This window comes from Podarcis pityusensis, assembly GCF_964106645.2.
Source record: "Podarcis pityusensis genome assembly, chromosome: 2".
Lineage (NCBI taxonomy): Eukaryota > Metazoa > Chordata > Lepidosauria > Squamata > Lacertidae > Podarcis > Podarcis pityusensis.
The window spans coordinates 28,815,084-28,826,849 of record NC_138029.1 but is presented as its reverse complement, the minus strand read 5'-3'; the positions used below and the strand labels follow the sequence as shown (position 1 = coordinate 28,826,849).

The 11,766-nt window shown below is 44.7% G+C and overlaps 1 long non-coding RNA gene across 1 annotated transcript; it reads left to right on the top strand.

The window, feature by feature from the left end:
- Window positions 1-1,153: 1,153 nt before the first annotated feature.
- Window positions 1,154-5,541, top strand: LOC308471233. Its single transcript, XR_013982822.1, has 2 exons — window positions 1,154-2,196; window positions 3,953-5,541. It is a non-coding gene; the product is annotated as an uncharacterized lncRNA (long non-coding RNA).
- Window positions 5,542-11,766: the final 6,225 nt, after the last annotated feature.

The window sequence follows — 11,766 nt, the reverse complement described above, 5'->3', positions numbered from 1 at the left end:
ATGAAAGAAAACAATGGGAAGAGCCTGTTGAATGCTTGGGTAAGTCATGATCTTACTGATACTCATCAATGTGCTTTTAATTTTAAAAGGGCTGCATAATCAGTCTGCCAACCGAGGGTTACAGCAGAGGCGCATGCAACTCCTAATAAAAATAATTAAAATGGTAATGCAGAGAGAATGAGCTGGGATGTTCTCACAATCTAAATAACAGGCCCAAGTATAATAGATTGCAATGTGGAGGCAGGGAATGAATCAGGTATTACCAGAAGCTCAATATTGTGGCGTGATGGATGGTAATGTAGAGTTTCTGCACATGCACTATATACAGAGATGTCATCTGGACCCTGTGCATTATTTAGCAAACACAGTTCCTGTGCATTTTTTAAAAATAGTTTGTAAGGTTTTTGAACCATAGAGGTTATGGTAATATGAAGATCTGTGGGATTACATGCTCTGAAGGAGCTGGTGAAATACAATGTTTGGGTTGGTGCTACACCTTTAACAGAGATTTGCTGCTTCCAGTGGGCTTAGGTCCTGCAATAAGCAAACAAAAGTTCGTCTGAAAGGAAGGACACATTAAACAAACACTGTTGTGTGCCTGCCTGTGGTGCAGCCAGTGAACAACACAGTGTGATTAAATCCTGAGCAAACTCAGTCTCACACCCTCGGTCACCCAATCAGCATCTTATCCTGCCAGTTTGCTGATTCTGCACTTCAGATCATCCCTTCGATACCTCCATATAGGGTCAATTTGGGACTGGTTTTTATGCCTCAGGGTAAAGATTGTTTGTGCTTAGCTCCTCCTGTCTTTCCAGGGTTAAGCACGGTATTGTTTAACATTCTATATGCTAAAGGAGGCAGGAAGAGGAGGCAGATGGAAGGATTTCCTTGGGTGTACCGTACTTCTCATAGGCTTATGTAGGATTCCACAATCAGCTTCCTGACAGATTCAGGCCAATTTCTTTCCTTTCCAAGCCAGCTCCACTGCAGGGCATGCTATTGCATGACCCTTCAAGTGTTTCCGTAGCTGGAATTTCTTGCATGCTACATGCAGTTCAGTTTGAAGCATTTTCTCAGAAATAAGTCTTACTGAGTTCAGTGTAACTTGTTACCTGTTAAGTGTCTGTGTGTGTGTGTGTGTGTGTGTGTGTGTGTGTGTGTTTAGAACTGTGGCCTTAAATTGATCCAGATAAACCAGATTCCTGCTGCTTCTTTGCACAGAACTGTTAGCTAAGACTGCAGTCCTAACCAGGTCTACTTAGAAGTTAAGCCCTGTTGACTTTAATGAGGATTACTTCCAGTGGGTTAGGATTGGAGATGAGTGAATTGTCACAATTAATGGTTTAGGGTTAGGTAATTATCGTAACTAGAGCAGTGAACAGATAAATAATTTTAATTGCTCATGAATAAGCCTTTAAATAGACTCATTAATAAATCGGCAGTTTCCCCAAAAAGTCCACATAGGAGCTTTTTTGAAGGAAGCGCAAGCTAACCTATAATAGAACAAACAAAACTATTCAACATTTAGATTTTGTTTTATTATATTGGTGTATTTCAGCATGTCTTTGTCATGGCCTTAGGCTCCTACAAAAAAGCTGATGCAATTCAATAGGCAAAAGGTACAACTCAATGTTATAAGAAAATGCAATTTAATCCCCCCCCATAGCCCACTACAGTAGCATACCTGAACCAAATTGGTCTCAAAAACTAATATGCCTTTAATTCTCAGTGCCACTGATTAAAACTTACCTGCACCAATAGTACCTGACCCCTTCCAATTAATCAAAGAAAGCTTTGGCTGATCAGTTACGTGATTAAACTGATTTACAGCAAGCAGCCCTAATCCTAACACTTCCCATGTTCTTTTGGGGCCTTTGCCATTGGTATAAAGGGGATTCCCAATTGTAAAATCCCCGTTTTCGAGGCTGTAGAATGCCACAAACAGGAGCAGGAAACTGAATTATAAATCAAGCACCAAGGTGCAGAGATCTATTTCTTTTTTTCATGACAGCTTTCCTGGGCAGACACTTAGCCACTGTTTTTCTTTTCATTGCAGAGAAAGAGGCTGAAATTTAGGAATAACATGGACTCTCAAAACCAGCCCCTGAATTGTGGTTCTCTATCCTGTATCTTGATGCCACTGATAACTTGCATCCTAGCCGGACTGCAGGAAAACCTCCCATTAGCCAAGCAGAGGTCAGTCGGTTGCATAACTATTCTCGCCCTTGCATGTAAAATGCAGATATGTGTGCTTTAGCGCTTGCTCTGCCAGCTGTGCCAGTTCTCCTGAGGACACAGCCATTCTTCCCAACAATTCTTTCTGTGGTTGTCTCCCAACACCCACTCCCTTTGGGCGCATGCTCCAGCTAACCAACAAACACATAACTGCCTCTGTGCTTCATAGCACAGACTAGGAAGTCAGGAAGAGATGAGAGGGAGAAGCCCTGGTCGAGATGAAATCGGTCGACATACTGAAGAAATAAGCCTGTTTGGGTCTGCGGGTGGGTGGGTGTATATTTGAACGCAGCCAAAGTGAATACAGCAAGCTTCCACGCATTCAAAAGTTTCTAAGGACCGAGAGCAAGAATCAACAACAATAAAACCTTCAACTAGTAATAATCAAGGAAGCAATCTGGAGTCTGTGCTTCCTAATATGTCTTCCTGCCCCAATTAGATGCAGATGGTTTTGTGGGACGTTGTCATCATATATATTACAGACTCAGGTGGGTGGGTGGGTATGGAACTTATTTTGCAAGCCTGGGCAGGACCAAGGCTTGAAAACAATATTTTAAGAGATTTGTCAATGTCTGCATGGAAGTAGACAATCTTGAGCCCCAGCTTCATTTCTGTGCTTTTTTGTTTTGCTTTTACATCCTGATCCATTGGGCTATAATTATTAGTTGACACTGAAGACATTAGTCAACGTATATTTATAGTTGAGCATGCACAGATTCCAAGTGCTTTGCAGATGCTTTGCAGAACAGGTTAGCCTCAGTAGCCTGGACAGACAGTCCTGACGTGGCCTGGCTATGCTATTTGCAGTTAACCAAAACAAGTGAGTTAAGGGGCAGGGCACTAACCTTCTGCAGATAGGAGTATTTCCATTTTAGGCAGTAGCGTGCAGTTGTAAGCATTGTGCTTGTGAGCAAAGGTTGCAAAATAGTTGCTCCTCCGCAAAATGGGCAAGGTAAATGCACCCTGATTAAAAACTATTACAGACAGTGTTGTCAAATTGTGTGTGTGTGTGTGCATTTAGGGACTCCACTACTATAAACCTAGAAAATTTACTTTCATAATGATGTACAGGCACGATGGCAGAGATCATCTTCAGAGGCATGTTTAGGTCATACCCTTACATTCTCTGCAAGGGCAGCACCTGATTCTTCTCCATCGCTAGAATCACGTCTCCTCTCTGATTCGTGCGTTTCACGTGCACGGTTTAAAAGCACCAGAAAATGACTTCTCTCAGAAAGGAGCAGCTTGAACCATGGGGGATGGGAGAACGGATGATTGAGGATGACTATCTCCAGCTGTAAGAAAATCGAACACCTACCAATCCCCCGTTGCAAACAGAGTCCCTCGGGTAGGACTAGAAGCAGTACTCTTCCTGCATTTTACTTCAGCAATCATCTCCCTGGACAGATTGCATTTCTCCTCCTAAAAGGAGGAAGCTTGCTGTCTGAAGTTTTTTTTTTTTTTTGCCCTCTGCAGTTCCACACCCCCATCTGTTTCCTGTGGCTTCTTGCTGCAAATACAGATCTTCCTTTTTTATTCTGTTTCCCCATTTGATTCATCTGAAAATGGGAGGGTTCTCTGAAATCCAGTTGTCTGTAATCTCTGGAATATATGAGTTTGTGAATGATGGCAGTGGCTGGGGTGGGGGTGTTGCAAGATAGCAAATTGTCATAAGAATATGGGGGGCTGCTTTATTTATCCATGTGTACTCTGATAGGCCCTGGAAAAGACCCTGATGTTGGGAAAGATGGAGGGCACAAGGAGAAGGGGACGACAGAGGACGAGATGGTTGGACGGTGTTCTCGAAGCTACCAGAATGAGTTTGACCAAACTGCGGGAGGCAGTGGAAGACAGGAGTGCCTGGCGTGCTCTGGTCCATGGGGTCACAAAGAGTTGGACACGACTAAACGACTAAACGACAATAACTCTGATAGGTCATGTCTCTTTCCACCTTCTCAGGCAGAGAGGTACAGTGGTACCTCGGGTTACATACGCTTCAAGTTACATATGCTTCAGGTTACAGACTCCGCTAACCCAGAAATATTACCTCGGGTTAAGAACTTTGCTTCAGGATGAGAACAGAAATCATGCTCCGGCAGTGCGGCTGCAGCAGGAGGCCCCATTAGCTAAAGTGGTACCTCAGGTTAAGAACAGTTTCAGGTTAAGAACAGACCTCCAGAACGAATTAAGTACTTAACCCAAGGTACCACTGTATTTCCACTTAACGTCTGTCACAGGGATGTCCAACTTCCAAAGCTTTTGAACTTTTTGGGGGGAGTCAGAACCAAAGTAGTTGAGCTTTTTTGTGTTTTTCGGCAATCAAACATGCTTTTGGCCGGGATCGACCAGGAACGCAACGCGATCGACCGGTAGATCGCGATAGACTGGTTGAACATCTATCAGGTCCTTTTAGCTAAAACATGGGGAAAATCTGTGTCCTTCCAGATGTTCTTAGACTTCAACTTTCACCAGTGCACTGGTAAGGAAGGATGGGAGTTGGAGTCCAACAACATCTGGATGGCCGCAAGCTCCTCATCCCTGTTTTAGCTAGAGAGGCCAATGATTAAACCTACACCACGCAAAGCATGTGTTAAGAGTCCTACCCTGAGGCATGAATAATTCCCGTGGAGCAAGAATGGTAGGTATACCTCTGCTCCCCCTTGGCAATGGGAAACTCCTTTCTCTTAGGCAGCCATGCTTACCTTTTCTTACTTATCCATCACGATGAGGCAAAGGCTCCTACCTAGACTATACAGTTCCTCGCCTTTGGGCAAGGCAGGTGCAAGGAATCATCTGGCAAGAAATCAAAGTGGCAGCTTCAATTTTCTTTTCCCTGGTGAGGCAAACAATAGGCTAAAAGAAGGACCATGGGGATTTCTGCATGTCCCTCTCTGTCAACACAGAGCAATTTACCCGCGTTCATCATCATAAACACTCGCTGTAAATTGTTCAGCCGGATCTGTGATGCAGCAAAAAGGTGGCTTGGCACAAAACCAAGAACGTGCAGTTGTTTTGCTCCAGAGTAGTTCTGCTGAACTGGTCTGCAAAACTGTTTCAGAGTAATTCTGGTAGTCACATCTGTAAGCAGTGGAGGAGCCATGCGTTTTAAAGGGTGCAGGAGCTCACCCTGTCCCTCCCAGCTCCCAGAGAGAACCCAGTGCCTTGCCCCTAAGGGAGAGTCCAAAAATACCAGCAGTGCATTGATCACTCCTGTCTCCTCTCGCTCTCATTATATTTATTTTAAAACATTTTATTTTCTGGTTTTTTACATTAAATATTTATTAAAAAATCATTTATTAAAAACCATTATGATTACCCCACCTTTTTCTTCCCCCAAAATGCCCCGGGGCAACAAACAACAAGAGATAAAACAATAAAAAGAATGACGCCTCCCTCAGAGTACTCCGGCAGCTCTCCTAAGAGTGGAAGTAGGATTACCTTCTGTGTCTGCCAGGGCCCACTTAAGATTCCTGCGTTTTTTCACCAACCTCACAGATGCCCCGAACACCTTATTGGCTAAACAAGCCTTTGTATCATTACAAAATAATACTACTTGGCATAAAAACCTACTAGATACCCTATCCAGATACAATCTACCTGAGTTTAATACCCTCAAATTGTGGAGCCCTGATAAAGTTCGGGAATGGATCTTTGAAAAAGACGCCTTTTTGGACTCCACAAAGATAAAAAACTCTGGGTTTTCCTACTGGTTTCCCCGAGTAAAAGCAGTCAAAATCTGTGCCAACTACTTGGTGGAGATCACTGATCCCACCCTTCGGAGAGCTTTTACTATGGCACGGTTTCAAACACTGCCAACTGCATATCTGACTGGTAGATTCACAAAAACCCCAGTAGAACATCGTTTATGCCCTTGCCTTATGAAAATTAAAGAGGATCTTACACATTACCTCCTCTATTGCCCCATCTACTCGGGCTTTAGAGACGCATTGCTGCAAATTATAACCAACTCTATAACCAATCCTGAAGATAGAGTAAAATTTTTGTTAGTTGATACAAACCCACGTATTACCCATGTGGTAGCGGTTTTTGTGATGAAGGCCATGAAAGCCAGGGAAAGATTTATGGATGACAATGTAAAGACCCCTTCATCGTCTGTTTAACTCGTTGCTTGTTTTCCCTCTCTTTCTATTTTGTGGGATGAAGGTTTTGTTGGCGTAGTATGTAATGAATTTTAATATTTTTTAACTATTGTTGTGTTGATGTTTGTGTACAGGCATGGTCCTCACAATAAACGGATTTGATTTGAAAAAGAATGACAATGGAGAAGCAGACTGGGAAAGTTCTCGGCTTAAAAGGTTTGTTGCAAGAGGAAGGTCTGAGAAGGAATGCTTTGTTTGCAATCTTGCAAACAAGTGTTGCCATTGAAACTGTTGGCACGAAGCAGGAACTCCATCGAAGTGGAGTCATCTACTGTTTTTACACCTAGTGCACCACCCAAAGTTAAGCTCTAGTTTTGCCCTTTTTAAGTGCTGCCATATTTTGTGCCTTTCACCTCCCAAGAAGCTTATAGGTGGAACTCAATGACTGCTGGTTTTTTACAGCTTCAAAATGAGAGCAAACATGTTACTCTGTCCCAGCAGCGTTTGGTGCAACTGGAGACTGAGCACTGCCTAATTTCATTCTTTGGTACACCTCTTTGCTTCCATTTGAAGACTCTCAATCTGCAGACATAGGTTTGTATTTGCTTTTTAAACATCTTGTTCAGCGTCTATAACATTCCCTCCCACCTTCTCTTCTTTTTTTGTGTTCTCTTTATGTTTGACATCCAACCAGGTAAAGAGTCTTTACAGACTCAGAAGATTGCTTACTTCTTCAGGACCTTTGAAGAATTAGCAGAGGTATCAGCCTATAATTACTTTTTCATTTTTTTCCTAATGGGAAACCAGGATTGTTACCTGCAGTCTCCACCTGCCTGGTCTTTGGCAGCCTATTCCCAATTTGGTTAGGTGCAAGATGCAAACAAGCAGGGCTGGATTTAGGTTTGATGAGGCCCTAAGCTACTGAGGGTAATGCGGCCCTTTATATGTCCAGCTGTCCTTGGTCAACAACAATTTGTCACTGCTTTTTGTGTTGAATATATGCTATATTGTAATTTATGGACCTAATCTAAAGTCATTTGCACATGTTGCCATGCAACCAGTCCATGCAGAATGTAGGCACCCTAAATATATAGAAATGAGAAAACCAGTGATATTTTAGGGAGCAGGCTAGCAGGTGGGGCCCATTACTTACATCATAGGAGCCTACACCATGGGTAGGCAAACTAAGGCCCGGGGGCCAGATCATAGCTGTCAACGTTTCCCTTCTTTAAAGGGAAATCCCCTTATTCTGAATAGGATTCCTCACAAGAAAGGGAAAAGTTGACAGCTATGATCTGGCCTTCTAAATCTGGCCCGTGGATGGTCCAGGAATCAGCATGTTTTTACATGAGTAGAATGTGTCCTTTTATTTAAAATACACCTCTGGGTTATTTGTGGGGCATAGGAATTCATTCTCCCCCACCCCAAAAAAATATAGTCTGGCCCCCACAAGGTCTGAGGCACAGTGGACCGGCCCCCTGCTGAAAAAGTTTGCTGACCCCTGGCCTACACAACACAAAACACTGTTGCTGTATGTAGGTGTTATTTTATTTGTTTTTTATCTTATATTTTGGAAATGTACATCCAGTTTTCTTCCCGTCAAATTTTTTTGGGGGCCCCCAAGAGTGTAGGGCCCTAAACTATAGCTTGTTTAGCTTATATGTAAATCCGGCACTGCAAACGAGTTCAGGGCTTTCTCACCTTGAGAAGTTCTGTGGAAGAGGGAATTTCAGCATGCAAAGAGCTTTGCTGGACTGAACCAAAGGTCCATTTAGTTCAGCATCCTGTTCTTACAGGGCCCCAGAAAGATGCTGCTGGGAAACCTAGAAACAGGAGCTGAGAGCAACAGCTCTGTGCCTGCTTGTGGGTCTTAGTAAGTGGTATACAGAGCCATACTGGCTCCAGCAGTGGAGATAGTACATGGTCATCAAGGTTCTGTGAATTTGTCTTATCCTCTTCTAAAACTATCCAACTTGTGGGAGCAAGTTCCATAGTTTCAGTATGTCACTTGCCAGTCAGAAGGTTGGCGGTTTGAATCCCTGCGACGGGGTAAGCTCCCGTTGCTCAGTCTCTGCTCCTGCCAACCTAGCAGTTCGAAAGCACATCAAAGTACAAGTACATAAATAGGTACCGCTTCGGCGGGAAGGTAAACGGCGTTTCCGTGCGCTGCTCTGGTTCGCCAGAAGCGGCTTCGTCATGCTGGCCACATGACCTGGAAGCTGTACGCCGGCTCCCTCGGCCAATAAAGTGAGATGAGCGCCGCAACCCCAGAGTCAGTCACGACTGGACCTAATGGTCAGGGGTCCCTTTACCTTTACCTTTAGGGCAGTTGTACATCAAGGCTTGAATTGAAATTTGCCAAGTCCTGCACAGGCACGGGCTATGATTTCAGGTGCAATCACAAGCTATGCTCTCCAAGAGCAGTAAATTGCTTCACTTTTGTGCTGTCTGCACTGCGGACTCAGGGGAGGGTACTAAAGTACAGCTGTTTTAAGAGCACAGGTGCAAAAAAGCAAGCCCTAAAAAGTGTGTGTTTCCGGGGTGGGGAGCGAGGAAATGAAGCCGCGAGCCTTTCAGTGACCGATAGTGTCCATACAGAAATGCATCATCTGAGTGGCAAGCTTACTGTGAAATTGCACTCGCCTTGTTTTACTCAAGTATTTTCTCCTCTCCCAGATGGAATTCAGGAGGAACGGGTTCTGCGTGCTTGCAGCAGAAACTAGGTGTTCACACAACTCCGATTAGCTGGAAACAGTGACGTCACAAAAGCACCCACTCCTTCCGGGAGCACTTTCCAAACTATTTAAAAATGTAACATACTTTTTAAAAGAAAAGTTTTAACAAATGTATAATAATAATAATAATAATAATAATAATAGCAGCAGCAGCAGCAGCAGCAAAAGACAGCCTGCCTGGAGCATGGAGAGAGGTGCAAGACAATTGATTCAGTGCTCAGTGTGCAGATTAACAATCTGCGCTTTTCATTCCAAGCTTGACAGCAAGCTGTCTTTGGCCTTAGGGGAGGGAAATGTGCTGCAAGCCTTGGGTTATGTCTCTATGTGCCCTTATATGGAGTCGCATGATTCTGAAAGAAGGGGTATCGATTAGGCTCTACGAAATATTGTGAATGAAGGGATCCTTCAGCATCAATAGTGTCTGGCAGCTTTACTGAGTATTCTAACCATTGCACGCTCTCTCTCCCCACCCCCACCCCTCACCAAATCTGTTTTTGGCTGCCATCATAAGAACAGTATGCTCAGGTCTACATCACCCTTGACAAATCCACCCAGCTTTCTGCGGACTTTCCTTGGTGCAGATGGACATGAATATTGTATTAGCAGCCTTCATTCTGTACCTATTTAAACATAAGAAAATGTCCTTGCTGCGACGCATTGTGCTACAAGGAAGTTCTGTGATGGAACACTTTCATGTCACAAATCATGGCTGTGTCCTGTGGGTGGTGATGACTGTGTCCTTGTTCTCTTCCTGGAGTCTAATTGTCCTTGTTGTTGGTGTGTGTGTGTGTGTGTGTGTGTGTGTGCGCGCGCTTTAAATGCTTGTCCTTTGTGCAGTTGCATTGTTCTGATACGACATCATTTTGCAAAGATTTTAAAAATGAAGCGAATTTAGGAGGGTGGCAGACAAGCAAGACCTTCCCAGTCCTCCCCAGGGAGAGGCACTTTGAGGAATGTCAAATGTGACACGCACGCCCATGCTTGTATTTTTAATGACACACAGAGGCCTGGCTTAGAGGCAGAAAAGTGACATTGCACATCACTTCATGGTAGGGCCAGCCACGACAGGGCCAGTTCGAGGTCACTGAAGTCAGGCTTGCCTTTTGACTCAAATTTGGCTTGAGTCTCTACTCCCTTGCTCTTGATCCCATCAGACCCACCACCAGAAGCTCCATGGGCAGTGAGACCATCACCACCTACCTCCACTGACAAATAGCTACCCCTCTCCCCTCCTCGCTGGGTTTCTTTGATGCTTGGTTGCCATATATCAAGAAGCAAAAATCTAGACGCAAAAGTTGTTGGGGCAAAATTGCCCAATTAATCTCAAAGTTGTTGCGCTTTCTTGGGAATTTGCCCCCAAAAGACAAAGAGTGGTACTCAAACACACACTTCCTGGTTCTGTTGGTGAAAACCAAGAGATATTTTTGATTTTCCATAATTCCCCCTGGACGCTAATTTTGCCCGTTGAATTGGAAAATTCTGGACATATGGTAACCTTACAATGTGCTTCTTCCATTGAGTAGATAAAGAAGAGAATGAGGTTTTGTTTCTCATGATCAGGTGCTATTTTGGGCCTCCCAAGGTCTCCTAGTCAAGGCCCTACAATTGCTTTAATCCAGGCCTGCATGTAGGACATGTGGGAACATTCCTTCCTGTTTGGTGGTACCTTTCCCCCTTTCCTTTTCCAACTGAGGAGCTTTAATAGGCAAGCAGAGGCTTTCCCCATGATCTACTGTACACCAGCGATGCAGAGTCTGTAGCCCTCTAGATGTTATTGGACTAGAACGCCCATCATTCCTGACCATTGACCATGCTGGCAGGGGCTGATGGGAGTTGGAGTCCAACAATCTCTTTGAGGCTATATTTCCACCACCCCTGATCTATACTGTACGTCTCTTTTGCAACAAATGTGTAGGTCAAAGGTCTTCAATCGTTTTGAGTCCACAGCTCTCTTGACCAACTACATTCTTTCTGCGGCACCCTTGTGGGGCTCAGGAGCCCAGTTGTGTCACCCCTTGCTTGCAGAGCTGGCAGCCTCTCACCCTTTTTCGAACACCCTTCCTTGTGGAGTGTTCCCTCAGCCTCCTCTCTTCTCCCCTCTCCTTGGGAGTCCTCTGGGCAGTTGTTGCTGCTGCTCCTCCTGGTCTCTAGCTGCCCCAAAGAGAGGTGCCTCCTCACACTGCCCCACAGGGGCCTGGGAAGCACCCCCTGGCCAGCCCCAGAGGCACCATTCACCTGGGGGGAGCTGGTAGCCAGTGTGGCTGCAACAACAGCCGTGCAAGCCTTTGGGAAGCAGAGACATGAGAGGAGGGAGGGAAGGAAAGAGGGCAGAGGGCAGTGTTGCCCACGACACCCCTGGCCATCATCCAAGGCACCCCAGGGTGCCGCCACACACTGGTTGAAAACCACTGGTGTAGGTGATGGAGGAATTCAAGTTGAAGATTGCATGGTGGAGGCATCAAAGGGAAATTTGTGGACGAATGTTTTATAGATTTATTTTATTTAGACTTGCCTGAAGTCTTGATGGGTGGGACAAAGCTTCCCCGCCATGACCGATAGACTTGGCTCCCACTGTCTCTTCCTGCTTTGCCATATATATTTTTCTGGTGCCACCACCAAGTTGACCCAAACTCGAGTGGTTTTTGCAGTGTCGAGGGCTGCAATAGCTATTAGTGCAAGCCATACAGGATTAAGGA